The 18,937-nt window shown below is 40.3% G+C and overlaps 1 protein-coding gene across 5 annotated transcripts in view; it reads left to right on the forward strand.

The window, feature by feature from the left end:
- Positions 1–6,169, forward strand: part of LOC124161917 (Golgi reassembly-stacking protein 2-like) — a 100,764-nt gene extending 94,595 nt beyond the window's left edge. For 4 of the 5 annotated variants that reach the window (XM_046538175.1, XM_046538171.1, XM_046538173.1 and 1 more), the window contains one exon: positions 5,448–5,925. The gene's annotated coding sequence lies outside the window, so the exon portion shown is untranslated. Of the gene's footprint in view, positions 1–5,447 lie in introns of all 5 variants that reach the window. The other variant, XM_046538172.1, reaches the window with a different exon arrangement.
- Positions 6,170–18,937: the final 12,768 nt, after the last annotated feature.

The following is an 18,937-nucleotide window of genomic DNA, read 5'->3' on the forward strand; positions in this document are numbered from 1 at the left end:
CCCAGGGGAGGAGCCGGTGAATGGAGGTACCAGGGGAGAGTGCGATCTAGGGGCCAAGAAACGCGGGTCAAACCCCTCCGACCCGAGACCACCTCTCCGATGTAAGGAAAGCAGGGTAGCATCGTTCACAGGTTCCTGAGGAAAACGACCCGGCGCTCGATGTCCAATAGCGCGCCCCAACTCAGAAGGCTCTCCATTCCGAGAACCAAGGGGAAGCGGAGGTTGGCGGTGGGCCACCCCCACATGTCTATCTCCTCTACCCCTAGGGTTAAGGTGAACCGGACTAAATGATTTTGGGCATCTGTCCCCACGAGCTCCGGACAGATGAGGGTGTTGTTTAAGGAGAAATTCAAGGGGATTGCGGGGAGGAAATTGCCGTTTACCGCCCCGGAAACAAATATTCGGCACTCGCCAGGTCTGCGAGGATCATCCAATCCGGTTTCAGGGCGGTATCCGCTGCGAATAAATTAGCATTTCTCTTAATCCTTTTAATTCTTACCTCTCCTCCTGCCCTTCTCCTTTCAGGCGATGTCATCAGAAGAGGCTCATCTTTTTAGGCCACTTTCGGCCGTATCGACAACACATTACAAACAAATCCACGAAAAAAAATAAACATTTCTAAAACTACATGGGCCAGTGATGCGCTCGACATTTATATTTGTGGTGCGAGTATCATTGACTGCGCGAAAGAGGGGGGGGGGGTGAGACGCATCTCGAAGACAAGAAAAATAGCTAGAGCGCATCACTTGGCAGAGAAAGATGCAAAATAAACGAAGAAACATGGAAAGAAAAATTGGCGGCTGTGAAAAAGGTTAATATTCATTTAAACTAACAGCCTTGTTGCAAAATTAAAATTCGTGCTGTGGGTTTTATTCTTATTCAGTATTTTTCCAGCTGAATAAACTGGCTGCTGTTTGCGGCTGACACCGTCCGCCGGGCGATGAAGGTCGCAACCCCTCCTACGCCAAAAAATGTCTTGGAGTGTGACCTCCGAAGACATATCGCTCCCTCTGAGCCTATTTCTCATTCTTTCGCCCTCCACTTTGGGCGTCTGGTTCTCCGAACCCGCGTACATGATACGGCGTCATTCGTGACACATGAACTGTATCTAGTTTGCCTTTTTTCATTCTCACTTCGTATGTAACTGGCCCTTTTTGCCGTATGACCTCATATGGGCCGTGATATTGGGGTAAGAGTTTTTCACTCTTTCCTACTTTCCGCGTGGGCGTGTACACACGCACCATGTCACCGGGTTTGAACGATACATCCCTGTGTTTTTCGTCATAGCGTGCCGCGTCCTTTACTTGGCGGTTCGCGAGTCTTTCTAAGGCTACCTTACGAGCCTCCTCCCACCGCTCGCGCGCTTTCTTACCGTCGTCACTTATCTCGGGGGATAGACTCACCTCAGGGGGTAAGACGGCTTCTCGCGCGTGCACTAAATAAAAGGGGGTCTCTCCAAGAGTGGCTTGAATTGAGCTATTGAAGGCAAATGTGACCTGATGTAAGAATAACGGCCAGTCTTTAATTTAAATGCCGCCACCAATTCGTCCCACGTACCGCGGAGAGAACCAGACTCGACATCGTAGGCAGGTAATCCTTGTAACCATCTTTGAGCTGTACCCTCGAGGGAACAAGGAAAAAGACGAAGTCTCGTTTCTACTGGCCAATTATTAGCGGTGGCTATTTTATTGAAATTGGACAAGAATTGCAATACGCACTCATTTCCATTCCCATTGAATTTCGGCGGGGCTAAATTCAGACCACCGGTGCGAAAAAACGTGGGCGGATTTACTTCACCAGGGGTCCCACCCCCCGTAGCTTGCGCACTCGAATCCCCTAGAGACATTGTCGAGGCGTTAATCTGCAACGCTTTTAAATCAGTTACTATCGCCTTATCTTCCCTTGAATCCCTCTCGGACTCGCTCGTTTCCGATTCGCTCGAATCTGATTCAACTAGCGGGCGCCTGACTGGCTTTACGGCGATATGATAAACCGGCGGTTTTCCTGCTAATCTCTTGCTTGCCCTGGGGGGTGTTCTTTGCATTGAAATGAATTTTAATTTGGTATCTCTACATTAATAGCAATTTGAGAAAAACTACCTGAACTCTGCAATGAGTCCGAAACGAGGGGACGCGAAACACATCAGAAAACATGAAATAACTCTAAGCTATGCATTACACACGCAACACACAAAATTTCATCACTACCTGAAAGAAAAACCCTGCCTAGACACTCTAAGCATAACCAACACCAACATAGTACATAAGCATGCAAAAAACAAGATCACACAACATAAAATGCATATCCTGAAAAAGAAAACTTCGCTCCGCGCATACTAATAACTTGGGGCGTCTCCCCGCGCTGAAACAACATGCAATTTGAGAGGAACGGCATATGAACAATAACTATGCTAGTTTATGCACATAGTGCGTTGTGAATTTCTTTCCAAGACCATTTATGACATGCCCAAAGCCTCCACCACTTGTCGTGTACTCAAATGAGCATCACGGAATTTAGGGACGTAATTACTCAGGGTTAGGATCGCATGTCAATAGGGATGATCTTTAGGAAAGAAAACACACATTATCTTAAGTAATTCCATTTAATAACCAACTATTACGAGTACATTACTCACAAACGGTGTGACATGACGTCGGAGTTAAGGGGACGAGGATCGCAGGCGGGGAAGACAACTGCAGAAGCGGCGACTGACAAGGGATCCAGCGGAGCGGAGGTCAGGCAGCGAACTCGGCAAAGGGTGTGGCGTCGAAGTGGCGGTCGGCAGAGGGTGTCGCGGAGCAGCGCTTCGCCGTCAGAGATTTACCAAAGAGCGACTGTCTTCATCAGAAGACGGGGTATTTATAGTCTCGTAGGAAAAGCTTCTAGAATGTTCCATGACACGCCCTAGGTGTTACGCGTGGGGTGGGGGATGGCGTCAGAGACGCATCCTCTATACGATGACCTTTTTTGAGGGGATGGAAAAATACCAAGCTCAAGAAAAAGAGGCGCATAAGCCCAACTAATGATGCACCGCCTTGGAGACGGAAGAATGCGGTCATCTGAATGCATCACTAACAAGTAAACAACCACAGTTCGAGAGATAATGACTTAGCGCTTATGCAGGACGCTTGCAACACCTTGGGAGCGGCCAGCGTCGAGGGAAAGGAATTTAATCTTAAGAAATTAATGGGATAATGGCTTTGGAAAGTTTGGAAGGCGGCCCTGGGCCGGTGCAGCTGGCGACGGTCAAATAATTGGGTATCTAACCTTGAATCTCACCTCCAGCGTCTCTCGTCTTGAGGATGGAATTCGGGGGTGGTTGGAAAGGGTAGAGAAATCGGGGCGAACGGGAAGAAATTACGGGCAGGACCCGACAATACTTAGCCGTCGTGTTGTTGCACGCTTGAAAATTTTCACTTTCGTTTTATTGCGAAAAATATATATCGTCATTTAAAAATCTAGAAGCATGAAATACGTACTCCAGGAGTATTAATCTATCGATAGAGGCAGTAAAAAAATAATAGGAAACCACCCTATTATGAACACTTTTTACATTTACTGTACACAAATCTATTTACACACGACACTTTTTAAAATAAATCAGTTACTTTTTTTCCACACTGTGTTTCACACAAGATCGTTCTACAAACTTGCTTACAAATTCAACTGAGTGCTCCCGACAATTGATTTAACGTCCTCCTTCGACATTAGAAGTTTATGCATATTCAGAACAAAGTTGTGTGTCATTGTTGTATGTGAATGACTGCAACCAATTGATTTTTCTTTTTCAATTGCAGCTGATTATATTTGCTATATGATTACAAATTTTTACAGTGGAACTTGGTTAGTACGTTCCTTGTTAGTACGTTTTCCTCCTTAGTACGACCATTTCTCTCGGTCCCGGTACCATCGGAACAAAATACAGGCAAAAGTATTTGGTTAGTACGTTTGAAAAAATTGCGCTTTCTTGTTAGTACGCTCAATTGCTAGCCGTGATGCAACCCGCAAATCGTTCACCAGTATCTTCTTAAGGGTCGTAAAGCTCCGAATTCATGATTTAATCTATTATTACTAGCCATTAACATTCTTTCATTTATTCTACATATCCATCTTCGACCGTGATTTATCCAAATGCATTTCTCAATTCTTATGACGTGATGAATTTATCAGGAATGTCTGACTATGCAAAACTGCAGCCAATGAGAAGCCCCAATTTTCCCCACCCCGAGCTCCTCACCTTCTGTTGCCTCTGGAGTGCCCACTGTGCACAAATTTAACGAGTGGGCAATTGTTGCTATTACACGTGTTATCATGATGAAGAAATGAGTCTTATCCATTTCCCACTTTATCTAAAGCAGTACTGCACGTACTTCATAAACTCTATGTCAATGCTACGGGGTACGTGCGTATTTGACTACTGCTGTGGGAGCAGACAATGCTCTGGATCTGCACGCGAAGCTTAGCTTAAAAATACTTGATCTCGGCACGAAAGCAGACGACATTAAACAAATTTTAAAGTAAATTTCAACTGTATAATATAAAGTCTTCTGTAATTACGACATATTCTAATAATCTTGCGTGTTATTATTTGATATATCGATATATTTAAGGTTAATATAATTTTGTCCAATTTCTATGTTTAAATACAACCCGTTGACATACTCAGGTTTGTTGTTATATTCTCCGAGTATGCTGTGACAAAAAAGAAATGACTTAGCTTTACTTGTCCTCTTTCTATAAATACATATAGGATAAATCACGGGAGAAAGACGCCGTTTTCATGTAATTGTCTTCGGGAAATCTAATAAACATTGTGATTTTTATTCACATAGTATTGTTTTTCAATGTAGCGCCCATTTTCTTGATTTTAAAGGTGAAAAGAGTTCAGGAAGGTGATCCTACGAGAACTACCGATAGTAATTGTAATTATGACGACTTTTCCACAGATTGCAATTACCCCGACTGCTATTTTTTACTTTCCTCGTTAGTACGTTTTCCTGGTTAGTATGTTCATTTTTTGTGGTCCCTTCAGAAACGTACTAAACAAGTTCCACTGTATATCTAAATACTTAACGCATGGCTGATGATATTCATGAACTATTAGCTGATCAAAATCATTTAAGTTGAATGTCAGATATCTGATATTTTCTTCTACTCTTGTTTGAATACTCTTAATTATAAGCATTATGCATTTTGCGGATACATAGTAAATAGTCTTAAATTGTGGTTAAAATGAACTAAACTCACTATGGTCCACAAACCTATTGTTAAATTTTTAAAATGCTCAGGATAGTTATTTTCAATATACTTGTAATGGTAACCAATTAATTTATAAAATAATAATGGGTTCTAGTTACTGATTACAATTTTTATTGCCAAATATATTTCACGCACTCATGATAATCTTCTTGGACTGTTAGATGATCAAAATTTTCTTTTCATTCCAGGTGAATTGCAGTTGAGTGTTTAGTCCAACTGATGCCAAAGAAGATGAGAAAATGCCCTAATACATATTCGGCGGAGAGAAGGTGCCATTAGCCATCTGGGCTCTGGTACAGGATTTTTTAGTTAATAAAGTGAATAATTACTGGTTTGGAAGTTTCTATACAGTCAATTCATATACATCGTTTTGCCTCATTTCTGGTTTTTTATAGAATTCTTTTTATAAGATTTTCTTTTATATATTTTTTTCAAGAGTGGGGCTTTACTGGAGGATTTGCGGCGTTTATATTCCCTTATTGTTGATGCCAGTTATCCCCCAAGAGAGATCTGTCTCCGATGCAACAGTTTACGTACCTCGTATCAGTTTATCTTTAGGCTGCCCTACATCAGGCGGCGATTCAGCCGAGAGTGACTTGTGTCCCGACAACATCATCATGGTGGTGATTTAATAAAAAATTCTGTGGAAAAACAAATTTTTAGGTATTCGTTAAAAAATGTCTTGCCAGGTACAAGATGGTTCGTTTGGAGTTAACCAGAGTAATTTTTAATAGGAGAATACTCAGTCAGGTTTAAATGGAGATCGCAATCACTTAATTAACCACGCTTTCACTTAGCTCCTGCTATAATTAAGGTTAGCAATTCTCAAGTAATGCAACGCCTTCACTTACCTGCAATGAAACAATTTACATTAACTTATCCCTGTAAATGTATGTAATCAGGTGTCAGTTGCCTACTTCAAAAATATAAGCCCTGGTTTTTCCTGAACCTGCTTTCACGACGGCGTGGGATAAGTAAGTGTTATTTTTTATTGATTTGGTATTACAAGAATCATCAGTATGTTCAGAGAAACATTACCCAGGATTCCAGGACACATACAATGGTCTCTCAGGTTGGCCTTTGGTCTGCGTTGGGTGGCAGTGACATGGGGAATACGATCGGGGTGGGACTGTCGTTCTTGTTCTCGATATTTTACCATAAATTCCAAGTTTCCCACTTGTATGGGTCCTCTCCTTCCCTATCAATGCGAGGGTGGCATGCTAGTATTTTTAACAATATTTGCTTTTTTCAAGCCAAAAAATTAAACAAATAGTGTGTTTTTTCAGCACGTCATTCCATGTATGTATGTACACATGAGCAATGTAAACACAGTATGTTAGGTGGGCATATATATGTATATGGTCATCTGCTATATTGCAAGTTATTTTGACTGCTAATAATCAGGGAAAAAGATTACATATGCTTACTACTTCCCTTTCAACAGAGGATATATGTATTCAATTTTTTATTTAGAATCTATCTGAAATGGATGATTATTTTTACCATAATTACTTGTCTCAGGCGTGACATCATGGAATTGAATCAACTTAATAAATAATTTGGGTTGATTTTATTAATAAGTTATAAGTTACAATATGTTAGAGTTCCACCAGATTAAATCTGAATCATTTCTCTCCATATACCGTATTTGCACGAATCTAAGACGAGGTTTTTTTTCCTCCTAACTCCTGCAGAAAAGAGAGTTCGTCTTACAATCGGATGCAAAATTCTCGACGTCAATCGGGTTGCATAATTTACGTCAGAAAAATTATGGACACCTGAGTTTGCCACCTGATAACTATTCAACGAAAAATCAACGTCAAAAATATCTTAACAGTAATTTAGCATATTTAATTTTGTGTTCAAGTAGAAAAAAAAACATTTTCCATTTTTGGGCAGCAGGCAAAAATTCGGCGCGTGCCGATCAGCCGCCGGGTGCACTTTTGCCGTGTCTGCGAGATTGCCTGCTTTACCCTGGGTTTGGCTCCATTCAAGTTAAAGCTCGATCAACTCACAAAATGTTCGTGTGATTGGTTACAATTTACCTAAATTGTAATGTTAAAGCCTCAATGCCGTCGCGGAATAAACTGCTACAAAGTCGTTGCATTTTTCTCAGAGCAACGGTAAGAAGGCAACATGATTTGCCTCTGATTAGAGAGATCGATTCAGTTGTAATTCCGTGCCTTTCAGAGTATTACGATGGCAGAGAAAAGAAGTTATTAAGTTGCCGCTGCCACTGCCGCTTTCAAAAGAAAAGTTATTCAGTGGAACCCCGATCTATCATACCTGTATTGAACATTTTCCTGCATTCATCGTTAGCCGTTTCTGGTCCCAAATAAAGTTTCATATAGACAATGTAATTTTTTCCTGCATCTCCGAAGTATCGCTTTCCCCGCATTGATTGTTTGAAGATCGTGGTCCCGATGTATAATTTTTCCTGCATCCATCTTTTGACGAAAATGAGATGAAATAAATAAATATCACGTTACACGAGAACAATAGAAATGCGTTTCACACCCCCCATTTTCTCACCCGCTAACCTTTTTCAGCCTACTTGCTTCAAAGTTCCCAGTTTCTGGAGGTCAACCGCTGCATGAATCACCTATTAGCTCAAAAGGTGTCTAACAATGAATTTCGGCAATTGGTATTATACTTTTATTAGGCTGGAATATTTGCAATGTGCTTGTAATTCAAAAAAGAATGAGACCAAGCATGACGTATTTCTAACGTTATTTAAGTATTTGCAAGGAACTAATTGGAAAAATACGATAATGATTTTTGGGGAAACTCTATATCCTCGTAGCTGAGCTTCTCGGCAGTTAATGCCGCAATTTTTTTCTGAAAACAGGATATCAGGTTATTATCAGTTGTCAATTTACGAGTTATACCATAAGTCTCACTTGTCAGAGTTACTGACGAAGGGATATCTTCTCAGGATATTTTGTTCCTCCCTACTGGTAATCCGAATTCATCCGCCCATCTGGCGCTACGCTAATTAGAAAAGAATGGGTATCTTTGGGACAAAAAATTTCATGGCGCAGTCAAATGGCCATGCTTCACCCTCAGCAGTATACTCTGCGTACGCCGAACGCAATAGCATAGCTCGTACGATTGGTTCCCTACTTTCCAGGGTGTCTTGCCTTCATACCACCGAGTGTTTTCCGTGTGGGTTTAATAAAGTCAAGCTTCATTTTCACTAGTTTAATTTTATTGGTCTTCGGACCATGGCCCCTCCAAAGAAATTATTAGTCGAATCAATAATTAGACCTAAGTGTCTCAATAAAGTACTACTATTCCTGTCATTACGCACCAAAAATCCCTCGTTTCCTGGGACATAGACAACCTAGCCAAACATCCCCACATTGAACGTTTTCCCCTAGAAAAATTTTTTCCCCATAGTGGAGTTCCAAAAAAGGGGGGGTCGTCTTAGAATCGTGTTCGTCTTAGATTCGTGCAAATACGGTAACATTGATTTCTGACTCTATATTGTTCTCTGGAATTCTACGTTCCTATCCTTACTCTTCAAAAATCACTCCCCATTGTGTTGGAAATTGTCCTCTTAGTAAATAGCAAATATAATTGCACCGTAATACTCTACACGCCAGTAAATAAACCTTTCTCCAACCTTTTCTTTTGCCCTCCTGTACTGTGCGTAGAAAACTTTTGTGAAGGACATTGTTGGGTATCTCGAGGGTACCCCATTTACAATTCATAAATTATATGCACTGTTTTAGTATTTCCTGTAATTCAACACCATGTCTTTCTTTTTTAATTATATAATATCTTGTTATGCATAATTCATAAATACATAGGAGGCTACATTTAGGTTTTTACATTTCTTTTCTCCGAAATGGCAGTCGAATATTTCATATTAATTGCTATTGCATGTAACTGTGCATTGACTATCATGGAATGGAAAAACAACTACTAAAGGTGCCATCATGTAAAATGTAGACATTGTTGAAGTTGTAAGTTAATAAAATTTATTGAATTCAACTTTTATTCCTGCACTCATATGAATAAACAAGTTTTTTTCTTCCCACCAACAGCTGTGGGGTAAAATTCAAAGTTTTCAAAATAAAAATTTAATGTTTAAAAAATCATCCATCACCTAAATAATGACCAAGTGGTAGAGCTCAAATACAAAAATTGTCAAAGGGACAAAATAATTAAAAAGTGAACAAGATTAACGTAATTTGGGGTGACTAAGTTATTCACACAGCACAGTCACGGAAAGGTTGAAACTCTCATGTGATGATCCTCTCAGAAACTCTTTCCCGTTCATGAATGCTTTGGTTAAGGGTTTGCCCCCTTGTATACTAGTATTTATAGATATACTTTCCGTTACATATATATACATACCTACTCTAACGAATTGATATACAAACTAGCTCTAAACATATGCCCTATTTTACGTGCTCTTTTATTATGTTGCAATTGAGTGGCATAAGTTCTTTAAAGGGCCACAGCCCTCCCCTTGGGTGTCCAATGTGTGTATACACACTAGATAGAGTGGTGATTTTGTTCGAACCCCCACTAATGCAGAGAGGTAATAGATACCCCCTGCTTTGGCCCTTATTCTGCATCCACCGCTGGCTGTTACAATTATACTTGCAGGACCTATTGTGCGTGTTTGGTTTTAGTATAAGAAGCAGAGAAGAGTTTCACAAAGAAATAAATAAAGGCCTCTGGACTTATATTACCTTGCGTTTACACTTTTTGGCCAAGATCCGCCCAGCTGGGAATAATTCAACCCCTTTACGACCCTCCCCTATCAGACCGTTGTGTTTTTTAGTGGCACAGCGCACAGGGGGATTTAGGGGGATAAACCCCTCCCCCCCCCCCAGAGCTCATAAATTTTTTAAAGTTTAATCCATCTCACTTAATTAGATCGATATTACTAATAATATAGAATAGTGTAAGGATTAATAAAGTTTCCCTCAGAAAGCCATAAAACTCACCATTTTGAACCATTTATCTTTAACAAATATTTCTTGGGTTTGCATCCAGGTTAAAGCTTTAATGCAAGCCTGACGTTTTGGAAGACGACTTGTCTTCCATCCTCCGAAACGTCGGCTTGCATAAAAGCTTTAACCTGGATGCAAACCCGATAAATATTTGTCAGAAGTATTCACCAGGAAAAACTGAAATCGTTTATTTATCTTTAAAATTCCGCAATTTATTAATCTCGCACCTACCCCGTATCCTGGAGGGTATTCCATACCCCCACACACCCCGCGGTATTAGTTGCACGCAAACCTCTTTCCCCCCCCCAGCCTTAATTGCTAGCTGCGCCCATGGTAACTGCGATTCTTACCTGTGATTGCGATCACCGATAGGAGAATCACTTTTAAAAGTCAGCCGTGATTTGTGGCGATGCTATTCTTGCTATGTATTTTGCCCGATTCCAATGAACGAGCTCCCTATAAGACCTTTGTGTTTGTGAGATTTAAAAAGAAAATACTTTAGTGTGTGTGACTGGTTATTCTATCGTCTTCTATGCATCTTCTGTTCCAGGCGTCGAAGGCTTAGGTCGTAGCATTTTCGCACCGAACTTCGGGTTAAGCCGACGGACGTTTTCATACGCGGAAGACCAATGACGTTGGGTATAGTTGTCGCGGATGTTTTAGATGTAAACGATCGGAGGTTGTGTCTTGCTGTCGAGAGGGAAGGGAAGCGACCGCTGAGGTAGAAAAATCTCTTTTTCTAAGATCGTGGTAGCAATGTCGGATGCATTCAGGCCCAGCCTGAGACACTCAGCTTAGCGAGTCCTTTAGGGCCATTCTTCGACAGTTAAACCCAACCCTTCAACTCATTTATGATCATCTTCACTGCAGGAATCCGTTGCTATGTGGTTAAATAGTCGATAGTTTTTTTCAATGATAAATTTCGATGAATAGTACTATATTTTCTTCTTTGAAATGAATTCTTCGGCTTTTTCTGTGCGTAAGCAGTTTTTAAACACAATTTTAGAATTAAAAATTAACAGACTTCTTCGGAAAATGGATTCTGGGGTTCCGTGGGGGAACATGTTGAGCGATCCTTCTGCGTCTAAAGAACGTGAGTGTACATTGTATTTCGATAATAACCATTAATAAATAATAATGCCAAGAACCATAACCAATCAACCAATGAAGTGTGTGCATCAGAAAAAATCACTATCAAGTGTTGAAACTTTAAAAGCAATTCAATGTGTGAAATGTAACTAAACAAATTCATGTGAAAAGTTTCATGACCTTTTCCACACAAGAAATTAAGAAAAAAATTGCTCAAATATAGCATATATGCCAATGAAAAAATAATTTTACAACAAAGTATGCGTTCTTAAAATACGCAATAGCCATTTTATCAATCTGTATTAATGTTTGCAACTTATTGTGGAAGACGAATGTTGTAGACGTATTTGTTATACCTAGGTTGAGTTGCGAAGTTCACGAAGTTGACAAAACGGCTAATTTTATGGTGCGCGGAGTCATTTATAGCACTGGCGTGTCTTGATTATTGAATTTTTCATAAAAGAAAAATATGAATCAGAATTGAGAAAAAATCATTGAAGTGACGTATTATTATTTACTTTCTTCACCAATATGTGCGGTTTTAGAAATCCGAGTTGAGACGAATGGCAACGGTCAATTTTATCCTCATTTGAAAAAGGCCAGATTGGCGCCCATGCGATGCCACTCCTCGTGACGTCACAGGGACCTAGTTTCTATACGAGTAGATAGGAGTTATACATTGTCTGAGATTACCAATGCATGCATGAGGCACAGAGCTAAGGGAAACATGTCTTAATAATCACTTATTAAAACTGGCTAAGGTCGGAAAGTTTTCTTCGTTTGATAAGGTATTAATAATCCTTATGTAAGCCAAGCGCTATTAGCTAGCAGGGTACTCGGCTACCTGCTAGCATCCTGCGTCGTATCAGCGCCCAGAGCCTTGCCCCAAGAACACCTCACACCGCGACAGCGGGAACCAGAATGACGTCGCACGGGCTTTACCCAGCATACATACTTTGGCGTCGCGTTTTCGCGCGCTTGAAAATTTTCACTTTTAATTTAATCGCAAAAAATAGATATCGTCATTTAAAAATATAAAAGCGTGAAATACGTACTCCAGGAGTAATTATCTTTTGATTTAGGCAATAAAAAATAATAGGAAACCACCCTTTTTATGAATTAGGAGATATTTTCAGGAGAACGCATAGATATGGGAATTGACTTCCAATGGCTTGCCTCAACCATGCGTTACACCACTTTGCCACGTCTCCAGACCAGAAGAGAGACAGAGGAGAGGAAACCCGGCGCCACGCCGAAGAACCGCGATATTGTTGTGAGGTGACCTTGGGAAGAGACTTTGAGCGCTGATACGACGCAGGATGCTAGCAGGTGGCAGAGTACCATGCTAGCAGGTAGTGCTTGGCTTAAATAAGGATAATTATTACCCTATCAAACGAAGGAAACTTTTTAACCATAGGCAATTTTAATGGGTGATTATCAAGAGATGTTTCCCTGAGCTCTGTGCCTCATGCATGCATTAGTAGTCTTAGACAATGTAGAACTCGTATAGAAACTAGGTCCCTGTGACGTCACGTGGAGTGGCATCGTATGGGCGCCAATCTGGCCTTTTTCAAATGAGGATAAAAAATGACCATTGCCATTCGTCTTGGGACTAACTGGGATTATTAAAACCGAATAATTAGTATATTATGAATACACCAATGGTGGGTAACAAATCGCAATCAATGCATTACGTTTTCTTAGACGAAGGAAACTAACCTATTGGTCGTGCCCCTGGACAAGTTTATTATTATGGGATAGGTTGCCGCCAATAGGTCTCTGAACACCTATGTAGATAAAGACGTTTCTGAAAAGTAGGTGTAATTATTAAGCTCAAAGTTATAACAATATGGCTGTAAAGTCATCTATTTTTTTATTATGAGCATTTAAAATACGTCTTACAAGCCATCAAGGAAAAACGTAAATCGCACCGCCGCCATCTTCAATGACGTCAGCTCATGCAATAGTGTTGTTCTTAACCACCTTGACCGTGTGCATTATTGAAGTTTACAGTGGAGATATTGTGGTTATTACGCCGTATTTTTCGTGTCGTAGTTATTCCTCGATATGTCGCAGCGTATAGCTTCAAGTACTACATTGTGCCTAAGTGCAGAAATACGACTAGAAATGCTCCAAATAAATATTTTCATACGGTCACCAAAGACGTAGAATGAAGATTGGTTCAGATGAGAAAGTGCCGACGAATGTGAATGAATGAAAAAATTGAATTCTAATATTAACGCATTGTTTATCAGATTTGACACAATCCTATACCTACTCATCTTCACCAGTGGAAAGTTTTTTCACTTGCTGGCTTTATCCATTTCGAGGGGATCTCTGTCCGACACTTTTTTAAAAATTTATATTCCTCAGGGAGACTAATGCAACCATATAGAGCAACATTTGAGAAGTTTTACTTTAAAAAATAAAATATATATTTTTAAAACATACCTTTCTCGTGTACTATTTGTAACTATCCTTACGAGCAAAAACAGGTTAAATATTTTTTAAGATCTCTTAGTTTCCATAAGGTGAGGTGGGGTAAGTGCGACTGCGGGGTAAGTGCGACCCCCCTTCAGGTAAATCGTATTTCCGTTCTCGAAGCAGGTGGCGGTCGTGCAACATATTCCACACATTGTTATGAAACCAGAGCGAACGACTTTGTAATACTTATCCCTTAATTTCTCGTTCCCCATGCTTAGGAAATATACCCGTCCGTTCATCTCGTAGACTTAGTTGGTTGTGAGGAGAGGCTACACCGCAGTTCCCTCTGAATCAACGCATCGGAGGTGTTAGGTAAGAACTATATCTTGTTTTCTCTTCTTCATGGATTGGTTTTCCTTGCTTTACTTTAAATTTAGGAACTCGGGTCATTATATTTAGTTTAGATGGGGGGTCGCACTTTCCCCGTCGTAACCATTCATTCCTACCTTCCGGGGCAAGTGCGACCCCGTTGCCTGGGGTAAGTGCGACCCCGTTGCCCGCGGTTAATGCGACCCCCTGCCGCACTTACCCCAGGATACGAGGTTGAAGTAGGTATGGATTGAATTTTTAGCTTCTGTGTAACAGTGTTTGCGTTAAACTTTTAGTTTCTGTCTGGCAGTTCTTGCGTTAAAATTTCTTAAATAAATGTTGCAAAACACCGAAGTTTATAAAACTATGTCTTTTAATTAGAGTCCTCTCATTAACTCTTATTTCGAAGGTTTATCTGATAAAGATAGCTTACTTCAGTTTGTTGATTGATTATGATAGGGCATTGGATATCATGTCTTCTGACGAGGAGGATGTAGACGACATGGCATTAATGCCTGAAACAAGATAGCATGAGCCGAAAAAGCTTAACAAATTCGGTGACTAACATTCAAAGTGGGGATTGGATTCTGGCTAGGTTCAGCAGCAAAAAGTCAGATGCTCACTCTGCAGGGAATATTCTGGAGATTAATGAATAAGGTGATGCCGTGGTTTGATTTTTGAGGACTTTTTTGGAACTGAAATAAGTTTCACCTGTCCATGGAATGAGGATTCCAGCGAAATACCTATGGAAGGTGTTGTAAAAATATTACCGAAGCCGTCTGTCGGCCGTCGACCAGCCGGCTTACAAATGTTATTTTTTTTATTTCAAAAAGTATTTCAAATACTGTTTTAGATTTCAAACTCCCAAGTCACAGGTTTTGCGCATTTCAATTTTGCCCAGCCCTACTTACACAATACTTGAACTGCTCTCAGAACTAGCTATGCAATCATTGCAAGAAAGGCTGTTAACTTCCACCTCACCGTCCTCCTCAAAAACTCGTGCCTCCACATAATAGGTTGTGCTCGGGGCACACACGAGCTCGAACTATACATTCGTTTTCATTGTGCATAATTTGCACGCAACCAATGGCAATCTGAACATATGTTTAGATTGTGCCAATGGCGTCGTCAGCGTAATCTTCCCGTCCGACCCTAATGAATGGAATTTCATTGTTAAATTTCATAAACACATTTAATATTTATTTTACAAGAGCCGGTGATATTATATTTCCATGGCTATGCATCTTCACTCCCCGGCTTTCAGCCTGCATGTAGCAATTTCTGTTGCTTACGTAAGTAAACATTGCTGCCGTTGTAATTTTCGGCAAGTTTCCGGTGTCAGCCTTGGTGAAACCAGGTTCCGTGGCGTTTGTTTTTTACGATAAAACCTCCGAAAGATGTATAAGAAATAAAATCTCACGTCAAAGTCGTTAATTAATGCCTGTACGTAGCTGCAATTGGGGTACGTCAATTGTGCCCGTGTTAAAAGCTAATGGTGACATCAGAATCTGTGGGGATTTTAAGGTCACACTAAACCAGTATTTGGAGGTTGATAAATACCCCATACCTCGCATTGAGGATTTATTTGTAAGCATGCATAAAGGTAGGCATTTTAGCAAAATTGATTTAAGCAATGCATTTATGCAATTGACCTTAGATTCTGAGTCACAAAAGCTTTGTACTATTAGCACACACAAGGGTCTCTTCTCTTATTGCAGAGTGCCCTATGGTATTTCGAGTGCTCCAGGAGTATTTCAAAAGGCCATTGAACAAACCTTAGCAGGGTTAGAAGGTACTGTTATGTTTTTAGATGACATTTTGGTTAGTGCACCGGATACTAAAACTCATTATGAGCGATTAGAGGCTGTGTGTAAACGTCTTAGTGAATGTGGTCTAACAGTCAAAAAGGAAAAATGTAAATTTTTTGCAAGTAAGGTTGAATATTTAGGGTTTAAAATCGATAAAGACGGATTGCACACATCCCAAGATAAAGTAGCTGCGATTGTGAATGCACCCATACCAAAATCAGTCAATGAAGTTCGAGCATTTATTGGTCTTGTGAATTATTATTCTAAGTTTATTAAAACATGTCAACCATTTTAAATCCTATGTATAAACTTCTACGTAAAGATGTTCCGTTCAAATTTGGCAAAGACTGTCTTTATGCATTCAATGAAGTAAAGAAAATCTTGACGCAAGCACCTGTGTTGGCACACTATGATCCAACACTGCCCGTGAAATTGGCAGTTGACGCCAGCTCCACCGGACTTGGTGCTGTTTTAAGCATAGTCACTCAGGAGGGTGTCGAAAGGCCAGTTGCATTTCATTCGCGAACCTTATCTCCTGCCGAGTGTGGGTACTCGCAGATAGATAAGGAGGCATTAGCTGTTGTTTTTGGCGTCAAGAAGTTCAACCAATATTTGTACGGACGGAAGTTTACTTTATGTACCGATCACAGACCCTTAGTAAGCATTTTCGGCCCAAAAAGGGGATTACCTGTTTTTGCCGCGAGTAGACTGCAGAGATATGCTTTGTTTTTATCAGGGTATAATTTTGATGTTCAGTACGTTAAATCTGAAAAACATGGTAATGCTGACGCTCTTTCACGTATGCCATTACCTGACTTACACTCTGTTAATGAAGAAACAAAATTGGTAGGAACTTATTTGCATTGTATATCTGAGAGTTCCGTACCACTAAATTTTGAACATGTAAGAAAAGAAACACAGGGTGACCCTATCTTAAAGAAGGTGTATAATTATGTAATGAATGGGTGGCCTAACTTTATCTCAGAGGAAAATAGTGAGTTACAGCCATATTTCTTAAGGAAAGATGAACTGACTGTAGAGCATGGTATTATTATGTGGGGGTACAAAATTGTTGTTCCAAGTAAATTGCGTGACTATGTTCTGAACGAATTGCATTCGGGTCATCTAGGTATTGTAAAGATGAAATCTGTGGCTAGAAATTATGTTTGGTTCCCAAATATTGATAGACGAATAGAAGACCTAGCTAATAATTGCTCGCCTTGCCTTAGAGAACGTTCTAGCCCTCCCAAGAGTGAACTTCATGTGTGGCATTATCCCGCTTCTCCTTGGGAGAGGTTACATGTGGATTACTTGGGCCCTTTTAAAGGAAAGATGTATTTAGTGGTGATTGATGCTCATACTAAGTGGCTTGAGGTATTTGAAGTTAGCTCTACGTCGGCTAAGGTAACCATAGAAAAGCTCAGAGAGCTATTTTCAAGATTTGGACTACCTGTTTCCGTACATTCCGATAATGGCCCACCTTTCACTTCATTAGAATTTAGAAATTTTATGGTATCAAATGGTGTGAAGCACTCATTTTCGCCGCCATACCACCCTCGATCTAATGGCCAGGCGGAGAGTTCTGTTAAGTATGCTAAGCATAAGTTAAGTTGCGCTTTTGTAGAAAATGCGGATGTAAATATTGCCCTGAGTAATATATTGTTTAGTTACAGAAACTCTATTCATAGTACTACGAATGAAACCCCAGCTAAACTAATGTTTGGCAGACCTTTAAGATCCAGACTAGATCTATTGAGGCCTAATGTGGTCAAGAGAGTGGAACTTAAGCAAGAAAAACAAAAAGAGTATTTTGGTGTTAAGAAAACAAGGATTTTGTTTGAAAATCAACCTGTTCTAATTAGGGATTATCGCTGTAAAGACAAATGGGTTGAAGGGATCGTATTAAAACAATTAAGTGGTGTAATGTATTCTGTAATGTTCAAGTCTGGTTTTGTTTGTAACAGACATATTGATCAGCTCATTGGGATGAATTCCAGCTCAGTGTATGCCAATTCTGATAATGTTAAAACGGGTGATTTCAATGTCAATAACGACGCAGTAGCGGAGAGGTTCCCAAACAAAAACAACCTTTCTCCTCACTCCTCACCCACCTCTAGCATTCCCAGTACACCACGTTTGCCTCACCCATCCCCATCGCTGCAATCCCCGGTTCCTTCTCACTCTGACACTCAGTCAAATGCAAGTGTTCCATCTCCAAACGAGGGATCAGCTGTTGATAAAAGATACCCTCAGCGCATTAGGAAGCCGGTTGATAGATTTCAATCGCAATGATCTTGTTTATTTGGTTATATTTGAGAGTTTAGTTGGTGTTTATATTAGTTTTTATAGTTTATGCATTGTTACACTGCTATTGTTATTGCCTTATATTTCCAAATATGTGTTTCCAAGGAGTTGTTAAATTTTTGTTTACTGAAACCAATTTATTTTTTTTGTTATTAAGTTTTGTTCTATGATGCAACCATTTTTGAAAGGGAGGAATTGTTGTATTTGAATTTGGTGCTGGAAATAAATGAGGCTCGATTGGCTTGACCGGCACGCCGCCTACCCCGGCTTCTCAGCTGCAGTTGTTAGCTCGAGGGCAGTTGCTACCCTACCTGCCGCCGAGCCAGTCGGACTCGCTGAACTGTCAAGCACGTGTGTTAAATCATTGAGCCCGGTACACCACAGAAACGAAATGGAGAGGACGAGGCAGAATCAATGATTGGCCCCTCGCCACTCTTCAAAAGGTGATATTCATTTCTGTAAATGAAAATAATTTGGCAGGCGTCTAGTTTATGTTTTGATGTTCCCTTCAAAATATATCAACTCTCTTGGGTAATTTGTTGGTCTGTTCCCGTGAAATGCCATGCTAGATTTCTCAGGTTTATTATAATTTTATTACCAAAAGTGTTCTTTGTGTGTCGTGAGGATGTTGTCCCTTCAACCATCGCAAAGCTCCCTTCAAAGTTAGGTGAGTGCTTGTGAAGGATTTCGGGTTGAGAGGCTTGGGTTGGTCACTGC

The sequence above is a fragment of the Ischnura elegans genome, chromosome 7, assembly GCF_921293095.1.
Source record: "Ischnura elegans chromosome 7, ioIscEleg1.1, whole genome shotgun sequence".
Classification (NCBI taxonomy): domain Eukaryota; kingdom Metazoa; phylum Arthropoda; class Insecta; order Odonata; family Coenagrionidae; genus Ischnura; species Ischnura elegans.